Source organism: Columba livia, chromosome 6 (assembly GCF_036013475.1).
Source record: "Columba livia isolate bColLiv1 breed racing homer chromosome 6, bColLiv1.pat.W.v2, whole genome shotgun sequence".
In the NCBI taxonomy this organism is placed as follows: Eukaryota; Metazoa; Chordata; class Aves; order Columbiformes; family Columbidae; genus Columba; species Columba livia.
Window position 1 is genome coordinate 11,162,438 of NC_088607.1, and position 12,503 is coordinate 11,174,940.

The window sequence follows — 12,503 nt, forward strand, 5'->3', positions numbered from 1 at the left end:
CTACACCAACTACTTCCCAACAGCCTGACAACAGGGAGGAAGGGAACCAACTTGCTCCCTTTGATTCAGAGGTGTGAGCTGTGCAAAGGTCTTCCTTTCATTTAAGATAGAAGATTTGCAGGCATTATCCTTCCTTTTGAGATTCTCAGATATCTGAATATCTGTAGCGTGAGAGCCCATCTGAGCAGAGGGTGTCACCTTCTCCTTAGCCCTGGCCACACCTACCCTTGTTCCTCCAGAAGGCAAGTATATAGCAAATGAATTACTTTTTTCTCATTAATGAATTACGTTTTTTCTCATAGCATCACTCCTATCCCAGCCCAGCTGTCTGAAGTGATTCACTTTCCAGCCACACCAATGCAAGTACTGGCTCGAAGGAAGGAAAAGGACCGCAGTAGCCCTGACTTAATGTCTGTATGAAGATGCTGTGATTTTGTATGTCCCATTGCTGTATCTGTAAAGGCCATGCCCACTTCAGGTACCCAGGGTGAGGATGAGGAGCTCCTCAGGAGGAAGGGTTGCGTTGCCTTGCCTGTATGGCTGAGCCACGCACACTGTGGGCAGCCTGGGAATATAAATCAGAAGCCATCATTGCCCTGGTGAGCAAACAATAAGGAGTGAGCCAGTCAGTTACTTCTAACTGAACAGCAGGGGGAACGTAACAAAAACCTGCAGGTTAAGTCCATTCAGCCACACACGTTCTCTCACTTCCCTCCTTCTCCCAGGAAAGTAAATGCCACATGTTTTGAATTTCTTAAAATATCCCTCGTTAACATAATGAGACCATTGACAGTAACCTCAAGTCAGCATCCTACAGTGATTCCGACAATTCAGCAGCATCCTCACAACTCCAAGGAATTGGAAAATACAAGCAGTGCAGAAAACACAAACATCAATGTGCAAAACAAACACATCTGATGTATCAGAGCAGCAACAAAGAGCCTCCAGAGACTGCAGGGAAAGCACCTATTTGTTGAGAAGAGCAAACTCGGGAGACATAATGAGCTGGTGAGGCATGGTTCAGCTTCTGGGGATTCAGAAGGCAATTAAAGAAGGCAGAAGTCAGCAGAACAGCATATTACACTGTGACTTCGTTAAAGTCATCAGCATTCACCCCCTACTGAGAAGTCTTCTCTTTTCCCCTCCTCCTGCCCCAGGCACATTTTATTACCAAAGCCCAGGGTCACCTCACGTAAATGGAGAAGTTAATTTTAAAACTTTCTCAAAATGTAACTTGGAATCTTAGACTTTCTGTGCGGGAAACGTATAGAGGAAACCAAATCAAGTAAGAAAAAGGTTAGTCAGATGGTGAAATGAAATGAAACTATGGCTGCAAAACTTCATGGATTTTTATGGTTGGGGGAGCCCATAGCAACATTTTGGTCTCCTGCCAGCATAGGCAGCAGCACAAAACCCAGCACTGTCCGGGTATCAGTGCGTATCTGCCACGAACTCTGCTGAAACCCAGCCTCATACCTGGCACCGGTACAGCTCCATCCATTCAGAACGACTGCTGATTTTAAACACTGATAGAAGAAAAACCTGTCTGCAACTGGCTGCCACAATATACTCGTCAGAATGGTATATATGTGACACTGGAAAGTATTCAGGGCTAAAGGGTTGCTTTCAGGCTAGTATGGTTACATAGTTCCGCATTTCAAGGTCTTTGGAGATGGAGTTTTGGGGGAAGACCTTGTTCCCTCTCATTTGCTTTTTTGTTTTCACTCATAACTAAATGTCCTGTGTGTGGCCGAAACTGGTCAAAAAACCATTGTCAGGAGAAGTGATCTCACGGCATTTCCGAGCAGGCAGGGCACCTGGTGCTGCAGCGGCTGTTGCCGTTACTGCAGTAACCAGAACATTAGGAGACTTTTCCAGAATGACGCAGCCTGGAGAACAGCAGGCTTGCCTAAGCCGCTTTGCAAGGCCAGTGCCACATGGCCCAATACATCATCCCAAACGAGGCCAGACCCTCTTTGCAAAGCTTACATTCCCAGAAAAGAGGAAAAGATCAAAGCCGTGGGAGTACTTTTAAATAGAGAACTGCCTCGCTCTGTTCTGCCATGTGAGAAAGGGACATCGTTGGAGAATTAATTGCTTTTCTGTCAAGACAGTAACCTTGCACTGCCTCCAGCCCATTCCCGGCCACGCTGACCTTCATCACACCTTGAATCTTTCAGCCCATCTGGCTATAAATTAGGACAGACGGGTTACACCCTTTCCTCCTCCTGTACTGCACATGAACATCTCGGCAGTGCTGCTGGCACATAAGAGCTTTTGCCCTTTCTGTTTCCCTCCCCAGATAATGAGCCATCTATTAGGGAGGCAGATGCAGTTTTAGCTGGTGATCTCTTATGTAATTATGTGGGTGAACTACAGAGACAGAGAAAAGATAAGATGGTGTAAACCAGGAAAAGCCAAAGGGGCAGAATTTCCAGAGCCCCAAGAGCTGTAATGTCACCAGTGCTCTTCACCTTCATCATGTCCTCACCACTGGAGCCTGCAAGAAAAGCTAGCTCCCCGTAAGTCCCAAGCAGCAATTTTCCACACTGGCACTATACCAGGCCCATTTTAAATAAGTCTCAAAGTCCAGCCTATCCCACCAGCGTCAAGTTCTTACGTCGAACAGCTTACAACAGCTGGACATCAACCAGTCCAACCTTAGGCCTGGACTCCCAGGAGAACGAGGTTTTTACCCAAGATTTGTGTATCTCATCAATCCCCCACTCTTAACCATCAGATAAATAATATCTTTCCACTCACTTGGTTTCTTTGGTATAATGTCCACCACGGGTTTGTGTGCCATTCCTTTGCTTGTGCCTATATTCACATGGACTTTCAGACGCTCTCCTGTCAAAACTGGTGTGACCAAGGCTGCTAGAAAACATTGCAGAGGCAGTCTTCTGAAGAGGAAAATAGTAATCCTGGTACCAGACAGGGAACAAGAAACATAAGAAGCTAAAAATATTTTCCAGACCTCAGGAAAACATCGATGGAATGAACAGTCACAGGTGGCAGCTGGATTTGGGTCCCAAGTGTTGCTTTCCCTCAGTCCAGATCTGTGATTTGTTCTAGATGTGGGTGAAAATCCAACCCAAGTCTCACAGCCTTCTGATCTGAATGGTGAATTTGGCTTAATGATGAAAATAAAAGGTTTTCCCCTAAGTTTTGGGCAAATTGCTACTGATCTTACCATTTTGTTATTTTTACTGCAGTTACTCACCCATCCCTACCCTAAAGCTGACAGAAGCTTGGCTCACAGACCTCTCCTGTGGGATCCACTTGTAGCTGCCAGCCCTGCACGCACACGCACATTAAATCTTACCTAATGAGTAATTACCAGGGGACTGGGACATTTCATTTGCCTGATAACAGGACACACCTCAGGGAATGAAATAACGTTTTGAGGCTGGACACAAATGCACGTAACACAAAGATGTAACAGTTTACCCCACATGACAGTCATGACAAAGCCCAGATACAACATGAGGAAACAGCTAGGAGAAAAAGTGCCCTATGATGCTAGGCTCTCTCTGTTGACCTGGGAACAGGCAACTTTTCCTTGGAAGATTTTTTCATTTAGGACATTACATGGGTGAGATGAAGTACTGCTATTTTCATGCCACAGACTAGAAATGGATGCACAGATGTGAGAAGCAATTTGCACAAGATTGCACAAGAACTTGGTGGCAGAGCCACAGACCTCTTCGTTGCACTCATTTCTCAATGCTTTACCTACAACATCTCCCCTCTTATTAGTGGTGTGTGAACCAAAGACAGTTCTGAGTGGGGAACTTTGCTTCCACAGGCATAGCAGGAGTGTTAGAGGTCACCCAGACTTTCACACGTAAGCTGGAAATCCTGCATGGATGTGCTGTCTCTGGCCTGGGGCTCTAGGCACTCTCCTGGCATACTCACTCCAGAGAACTGTTATACTGCCTCCTTTTCTGCAGCAAAAGTAGATATGGTCACCTGTCCATTACATAGCCACAGACAGCCTTTACATCAGATAGTGCTGTGTCTCTGTTCTCATATTTATGGTGAAAAAAACTGGGCTGATTGCACTGGCCTCTACTTACGCGCATGCCAGAATGATGAAATCTCTCCTTCACCTTGCCCAGCACACGCACGCCTGGACACCAGGGTGTACTGGCACCAGCTTGAGGGCCAGATGGCTAGTTTGGTTTCCATTGTTCACTCCCACATCAGTGTCTCAGACAAAAATGTGAAGAAAAGACTGCCAAGTTGAAGAGGCCAAGGAGCCAGGCACACACTTGCTGAAGCAGATTTGCAGTGACACCGCATTTCTGACCCACAGGCCAGCAGGCACTCTGCTGCTGGTGCTCCTGCCAAAAAGATCTAGATTTGTGTTGGTGGCAGATTTGCATTTAGGAACAGACTGTAGAGTTTTCGCTTCTAATTTCTTGCATGACTGACTCCTTTGCCCACCGTGTTAAAAGCTAATTTAGGTCCAGTATGTGAAAGAGCAGCATGTAGGAAGCAGAATGATACCGGGGGAAATAAAATAGCAACAGGGTCCTGTAAATAAAAACTACCTGGGAAGAAGCATTCAGAAAAGGTGCTAAATGAATATGTTACGGACAACTTCAAACTGAGATGCAATACAGAATACAGAAGTGAATATGTTTTCTGATCTCTAAAAGGGGTAGTTTATAAATAGAATAAGACCCATGAAAGCACTCATTGAAGAGATAAAATTATATTTATCCCTCAAACTCACCATGAAATAGCTACAGTTTTTCCCTTTTTTTTTTTCTTCCTTTCCCCTTTGAAAAAGAACAGGAACCTAACTGGTTTACCTTACTGTACCTGCTGTAAATACCTTTATGGCAAGGTAATTGCTAAGTGCATTGTGTTGAACAATTCATTGCATTGTTAGAGGAGCATTTGTCATGCCCTTTGGAGATGGCAGAAGAAAATTCCCCTGTGACCTTTGGAAAATTAAATCAGTGGCATTACTCAGAAGCCAAAGTCGAGAAGTTTAAAAACAGACTTAAGAAGGGCTTCCCATGCCTCCTGAAAAAGACATAATCCGCACTTCCACTGCAGCCAAGCTAGCTTATACCAGCCCTTTTAGACCATTAATGATTTGTGCCTAACTAGCACTCAGGGTAGGTGATTCACTGCTGAAAGCGCTGCAGGGCTCCCTGTCCTGTGCACAGCCCCATGCTCGTCATCTCAGCAGTACAGGACATAACACCGTGGGCTGCCTGTGCTGGAGAGAAGATCATGAGCTCGATTGTGTGCCACAAACAAAGGGAGAGCCATTATCAGACGCTGCTCCACCAGGCTGCATGAAAAACCGCCTCTGCAAATTACATAATGCCCCTGGATGTTCCCAGCAGTGCCATGGCAGGCCCACGGCACTGGCGCTCGGACAGGGAGGAAGCCGGATCTCCTCCCTCCCACCCTCCCTCCCAGCATGGGAAAGCTCAGGAGAGCTGTTGTGTAGGCAAAAAACCCCCATCACTTATCTCCTGGGAAAGAGCTGTGCTGCCCTGGAGTGACATCTGACGCACAGAGTTGTGGTCATGGATCAGAGGGAGCCCAGCACGGCAGCAAGATGTAGTGCAGAGCTTTGGGGAGCACCTAGAGAGGGAAACAGGAGAGATCTCACACTTGTTCTCCTTGTGCAGATGTCATGTCCCTGTCCCTCAGCCTGCACTCATCTTGTTTGCCGAGATAGTGCACCCCAATTTAGATCGGTCACTGTGCATTACAACAGGAAACTATCTACAGGACAGGAAAACACTGTAAATTCAAAGCCTGTGTGTACCAAAGACCCTGTGTCTCACACTCAGTATACAAGAGATGTGGTTTAACAACACAGCAAGGCTGCTGTGGTACCTTGTTCTTTGCTGCCCATGGGTGGGATGAGTATCCGTGCCTGCATCAAGGAGGGATGGGAGGAAAAGTGCAGCTGGGGCAGAGGGCTGCTCGATTGCCTCAGAGGTACTGTCAAAATGCAGCGTGAGGCTGAAATCTCCAAGTAGCACAAAATTCCCACAGGAACAGCAAATAGCAACATTCCCAGCCGATGTTGAGTGGGCAAGATTTCACCATGAGCTAATGTGACCATGATAAGCAGTGTGTGTGACCTACCCAGTTTCATTTCACTTGCCTGAGAGTCCATATGGTTGGAATGCTTCCTCCTTCATCTCCTCTGCCTCCTCCTCCTCAGCTATTACTGGTGGCACCAGGGATTTACGAGGCACCAGGGAGCATTTCCTAATACTGGTTGGGTGTAACTTTCCAGCATGACTGATCGTGCCATTAACTGAGGCAAAGGGAAGAGCACAAGTGGGCAGGCAAGGGAGAGCGCTTCAAACCCTGGAGATGAATGATAAGTGATATTACATAGTTCCATGTATGCAAAATAAATGTTTGAAGTTTGCAAGGCAATTGTTACAGATGTTCACGGGTTTATTAGAAAAGGGAAAAGCTATGTAGAAAAGTGAAGCCTATGTAGGAAAAAGTGAGATCTATGGAAACAAGACAAAAAGGAGCTGGGAGTTCATAGAGTTAGAGTTCCAGGAGAGTTTTAAATTGAAGACTGGGGGTAAGGGAGAGGTATGGAAGAACACACAGTTTGGTTCAAGCTCTCAGATCTCTCTGTTAAGAAAAAAGGATAGGACAGAAGGCAATGGAGGTAAGTGGAAAACAGAGACTATCAGTGTCTACAAATGAAGCCCCAATTAAGTAAGGTGCACGCACACACACAAACCACACAAAAATAGGTAGCTAGCTCAGGACCACATTTAAAACTACTTCTGTACAAATGGCAGTAATCTGAAAATAAAGGAGGATGAACTAGAATGCCTGGCTTTAAAAAAAGATATTGGCAACATGCTTATCTGGGAAACTTTCTAGAAAGAACTAATTAGTAAAGTAGTATTATACCAGTTTTAAACAGTATAAATGTCAGAACAGTTCATGCTAGGGAGGGAAATACAAGTAAGTGACTCAGGTTCTCAGAAGATCAACATAGGCTGAATGTACCAAATTAAAAATTTACCTTTAAAAAGCGGAACCACATAAAAGTGAAGAAATTTGTTGATGTCAGCAGCTAAAAACAGTAAAGCACTTGTAGATGACATAAGGTTCAGGTTCAGATGATAACAGGCTCAGCATCAAATAAAAAATATTCAAAGAAAAAGTACGCCAACATGATTGAGCATGTAAAACTTCTCAGATGTAAAAATAAATTCTTAAAAAAATAGAGAGCTAAGGAAGATGGAAAAGAACACAAAGTCTGGCAGAGTGGATGTGAAACTGCAATAAAGTACAAAAAAAACGAAAAGCAACTTGTTAAAGACACAAAAGTGAACGATAAGATTTTTCAAGCACAGCAAAAGCAGAAGAATGCCAGAGTTCATGTGGTCCATGGATGATCTGTATGTAAAAGGAGCATTTGAGAGAGACAGGCCATAGTAAAAAATTAAAACAGATTTGTTGTGTTGGTGTTCTCGGTGGAACTCCGACACTGGGTTACTCTTTAAGGAGGATCAGTCTTAAGGGGCAGTTCTGTGACACCTTCAACAGGACCAGGCTGAGGTCTCTGTGACTTCTCCCTTCTCCTTGGTTGGGGTCTCCTGCTCCATTTCTTGCATCAGCACTGATCCCGTGGTGAGCTGGCTCAGGCAGGGAAAGCAAACCCAGGTGAGTCACCAAGGGTATGGGCACACAGACTGGGATCCCAGGTAACAGGGTTACCCTCCAGCGCCAGGGACGCTCTGCCTCGGTGTTACAAACTACCAGTTTTCCCAAGGAGAAGTTTGACAAGGGACTTTCAAGAATGGGGGATGCAGAGGCAGAAGCCACTATCTGGAAGCTCAGCAAAGCACACAACAAGAAAAAGACATTATAAAGGAACTGTGAGAGGGGCTGAAACCTTGGACATTAATATAAGTATTTTCCCATGTCTCCTCCTTGCCAGAAAATGTGCCTGTGTTGGAGGAAGCCCAGCACTATGCCATAAGCATACCTGGATCCACTGCTGCACGCAGGAGCCAACAAATCTCACGCCGCTGAACACTGCGCCAGCACAGCCCATCACATTGCCTTACCAGGCTGTGACTGCGTAGCACTCAGCAGGCAAGGAGGGGCAACGTGTTGAGGATGCGAATATGACATTTCTGAGCTGTGTGGTTCAGAGACAAAGCAGGTGGATGTCAGTCAGCCCACTGAGGTGGTTCATAGGGGCTGGTAAGGGCTGCTTTCCTTTACCTGATACAGAACTGACGCAGAGCAAAATGTTAACTCTCCATTCCTCATCGAACTCCTTGATAAATTAGGATAGCACCCACCCCATGAGGTTGTTTCAAAAATTAATTAATATGGCCAAGGCTTTGAGATTCTTAGATGTACACACAAATTATTTAAACAGCTTTTAAGCAGTTATCTTTTAAATGTGAAACAGGCCCAGTTACGTCAAGGTCCTTTTGACTGGATATGTGACCAAGATGAAAGTGAGGGTCTGGAGCTGATCATCTTCAAAGTGGGAGCACCTGGGCTGGCTGCTCTGTGTGGATGCCAAGCACCATACAGGCACTGGAAATTCAAAACATTCCAGCTGGTGATTTGTTACACCAGCCTGTTTCATCTGAGCTAGATCAGGCTGTGAATCAACATGGCACAGACTTCCTGTGATGGACAAAATCATGCTGCAGTCATTTAAAGTAGTGGCATACTAAAGTCGTATCCTTTTGATTTCTGAGCATTTCTGCTTATCAAACAATTAAGCAATTTCAAAACTTGCAGTTTTCCCATAAACAGCTGCCACAAGCAATTACATTTAGCCATGTCTTGGCAGGTCTTGGTTCCATGAGCAGATTTTTAGTCATAATTTCTATTTCTCTAGCGGTAGCTCTCCAAGACTTTATCGAGAACCACTTCGTGCTATCTGAAGAAGACAGACAGACTTCATATTTTATTCAGACCCAAGAATAGGATTCTCTGAAACCAGGCACAGCCATAAATACAAACAGATGACTGTCACAATATCTGACATGCTAGCACTAATTAAAACAAAATTACATGAAGATAACAAGCCTTTGATGATGGCCTCTTTTCCTTAAATTTGGTTATTTGGAATTTCCTAGCCACATGGATCTTCCAAACCAAAATTTCAAGTGTTCCTTTTCTTCACCAAGTGTCAGCATGCTCTGTCTGAGGGCGCTAGAGACTTTTCAGGGAGGCATGGTTGGAAATACTGTCTCCTATATGTCCCAATCAAGCTCCTGAGCCACACTGGTATGGGGGGCACGTGAGGTTGGTGTTCAGATTCTTCTGAGTAAAGCTGTAAATCTTGGCAAATGCTTTGGATGAGATGGGTGCTTTCTTCCTAACATCCCTCCCTGGAACATCACATGGTCCAGCCTTGCCATACAGTCTAACAAACAAGCTTAAGGTTTAGGTTGTTGTTGCTTTTTCAATCAGACCTTAGGTCACCATCCATTAGGCCTTAGGCACTTTGAAGCTCATGCATGTAATTAAATCCAGTTAAACAAAGGCTAAAATCCATCTTGTCTTTATACCATCTTGAGTGCTGACCTGAAATAAGCTGGTGTTGTGTTTGCACTTTTCAGCATTCTGCAGTGGAGATCAAACACATCCCATTTCTCATGCTGGGATTAATAAATGACTCCCAGCTAGCTGAACCTCTCAGCTTCCATGATACGAATACCTCCAACACTCTCATTTCCAAATATTTTAGCCACTTTCATGCCATTACTGCAATCGCTGATTACTCTCATAGTCTTGAATGCATGTATACCCATCACATCTCTGTGACTGACAGCTTCTGCCAATAGTACAAATGGACAGCTCTGGGCCAGAGAATACGTGTCCCACATCACAGCAGATACCTTCCAGCCCCTTGGAGTCCTCAGCAGCCAGCACAATCACTGCACCAACTTTTCTTTCCTGTTTTCCCTCTAGCAAAAGACATGGGCCAAATCCCACTGGCATCTGCGAGTATCTTACCATGGACTTCACAGACCTTCTGCTGGCTTCAGCAAATTTGGCTCAAACATAATTGCTCCTGCCAGCCATCCTGTGTTCCTGGACTTTGCAGGGTAGCTGCTAAGGACAGAAATAAACCCTTTGTTTACTCCGGTAACTGGAGAGCTGCTTTAACCTCTGGCTAAAAACAGGTGCATTTTCCTATCAGGTTCATGAGTCATTTAATCCCAGGAAAAACTGGTGAACTTGGAAAGCCCAGCGCTCACTGAACAACAGGAAAGGATGACTTTTTAATTGAAGGGAGGCAAATTCCATCATCTGGTTTTCCTGGGTGGCGTTTCTCTTTTTAAGCCGTCAGTTTAACACAGCTCAGGCCTGTTCCTTGCAAATTCCTTTTCTGTGTGGTATTTCAGCATCATATCCAGTTTGAGATGGAAAACATGACTGGTGTTAGACTCCTATAAGAAATAGCAAGTGTAATGTGTGACTACATAAACAGTACAGGCAATTAATACCTCTGTGAAAGATACTGTGCTTGGTCCAGCATAATCAGACCTTTCAGCATAGGGTTTTTTTTCTTTGTAATGTGAAAAAAGTGCTCCCTTTCTACAGAACTATTTTCACAAAAAACAGTATTGCTTCTCACATGCTGTCTAGCCAGCAACAGCCAAGGAATTCTTAAAAGGTGACCTTCGAAGGTGACTTGTTTCTGATGAATTAAAAAAAAAAAAAAACAAACAACTAGCAATATGTTTCCTCTCCAATTTTAACACTAGAAATTCAGGTCTCATCACCCTGTTTTTCCACAGCTGAAGACTTATGATGACAGCCTAAGAAGCTGCCCTGGTGATATTTCTCCACTGCACAGTTAACTCATATTCTGACTCAAAATCTGTGGTTCTGGTCGCACTCACAGGAGAAACCTCTGGGCTGGCCAGGGTGTGCTCCCAGTCCAGCCCAGTTTACCTGGTTGGCTGTAGGGAGCAGAACCTGGGACTGAACCCTGCGTGGTTTGCAGGGTGACTGCAGACAGGAAAACTAAATAAAAATCACCTGAATTCTGGTGGTTCTCCAGTGTGCCTCCTCTAGCTCCCCTGTGGCAGCCAAGTGGCTGCAAAAGAGTCCTAGAGCCTCTGAGCCACAGAAAAGTCTGGCTCTGTGGCCTGATGCACACAGCATCAACAAGGTCGCAGAAATATAGGCAGGTCTCTGCTTCAGATCAGGCCAGGTGAACTTTCCTGTGAGAACAAAGTTTAGGGGGAGAATTCATTTTTGTGTGAAATTGCTGATGGCTCTGCTTACACCTCAGTAAGTCAAGTGTTTATGAAATAAGAAGTCACTTGGTGCCTGCAAGGTAGGGATGTTCAAAAGAGTCCTCTCTTCATGTCTGTGTCCTTTGAGGAAGATCAGTGTATGAATGGTGAAGAGAAGGCTTGACACTCTTGGCTCTCGAAGCAGATAAATATATCTTCAGTGTCATGGGAAACATACATAGATCCCTCTCAGCAGAGTTCACAGAGGAACATGCATTGAGCATCTCCCCCTTTACACAAATCAGTCTTCAAAGGCCCTTTTTTTCGTTTTATGTCATAAACCAGAAATATTTCTCCTTCCTGCCCATCCCCACCCCATTCCTCCCTCTTCCTCTGCCTTGCCCCACTTCAGGTCACTTTGAGTGACACCGGCAACACTTACAAAAACAACAGAAAGTCAGTTACCCACGTACATTATTGCAGGGTTAATGTTTAACCTCTTCTGGCTGCACAGTCAGGCAGCTCAGTAAGACACGTTCCTGCAGCCAGTGACTGAGTGACAGCTTTCTGTTCCTGTTGTGCGTGATGCGGAGGCTCCCGCAGGAAGGCAGAGTCCTGTAGAGCTGCAGCACGTGCTCCCAGCACAAGCCCTTGCTGGGGCAAGAGGCCAGACAGCTGCAGAAGCCACACGTGCTTGAAGGGCTGTGGGGATAGACGTAAGAGAAAAGATGAGTGCGACACATGCATCTGAGAAAACTGATGTTAGTTTGGCTAACTGTAAGTCTTAGAGGTCCACAGTGTCACAGCCAGTGCTTATCCACCATGACCAAAGGCAGCGTCAACAGGCTGATGGGGAGCTGAGCACTGGCTGTATCTGTCCATGACCCCTCCAGGTGCCACAGACCCCAGATTTGGTGGAGCAGGCAACAGCACACACTGCACATTCACTCCGCACTGTCAGGGGGAGGATCTGCAAAGCGTAACTAACCCTGCTGGACCAGGAGTCAGTCTTTGCCTGGCTTGTGCAGGGACCCACAGCCTCGCAGCAGCAGGGAGCGGCCACCCACCCAGCTGGGGAGAAGCATGGGGATGAGCACCGTGTGGGGCTCTGCAATGTGGGGTGAGCCCCTAAAAAAGGATCTTGCTTTTCTCTGCCACCTCCTGCAGCCTCAATGCCCAGCCATGTGCTCCAGCTAAACCAGCTTGCTAGCCCTGCAAGACACCCAGCTCAGAAAAATGTACAATAAAAAAATATATAAAAACATA

At 45.5% G+C, this 12,503-nt stretch overlaps 1 long non-coding RNA gene across 4 annotated transcripts in view; it reads right to left on the bottom strand.

The window, feature by feature from the left end:
- The window catches only part of LOC110363304 (uncharacterized), a 55,331-nt gene that overhangs the window by 3,780 nt on the left and 39,048 nt on the right, over positions 1-12,503 (bottom strand). For 2 of the 4 annotated variants that reach the window (XR_010473444.1, XR_010473445.1), the window contains exons 3-7: positions 11,711-11,939; positions 11,038-11,452; positions 7,037-10,442; positions 6,143-6,351; positions 2,764-2,924 (exon numbers count right to left, since the gene is read on the bottom strand). This is a non-coding gene — a long non-coding RNA (uncharacterized LOC110363304). The remainder of the gene's footprint in view (positions 1-2,763; positions 2,925-6,142; positions 6,352-7,036; positions 10,443-11,037; positions 11,453-11,710; positions 11,940-12,503) is intronic. The other 2 variants (XR_010473446.1, XR_010473447.1) reach the window with 2 other exon arrangements.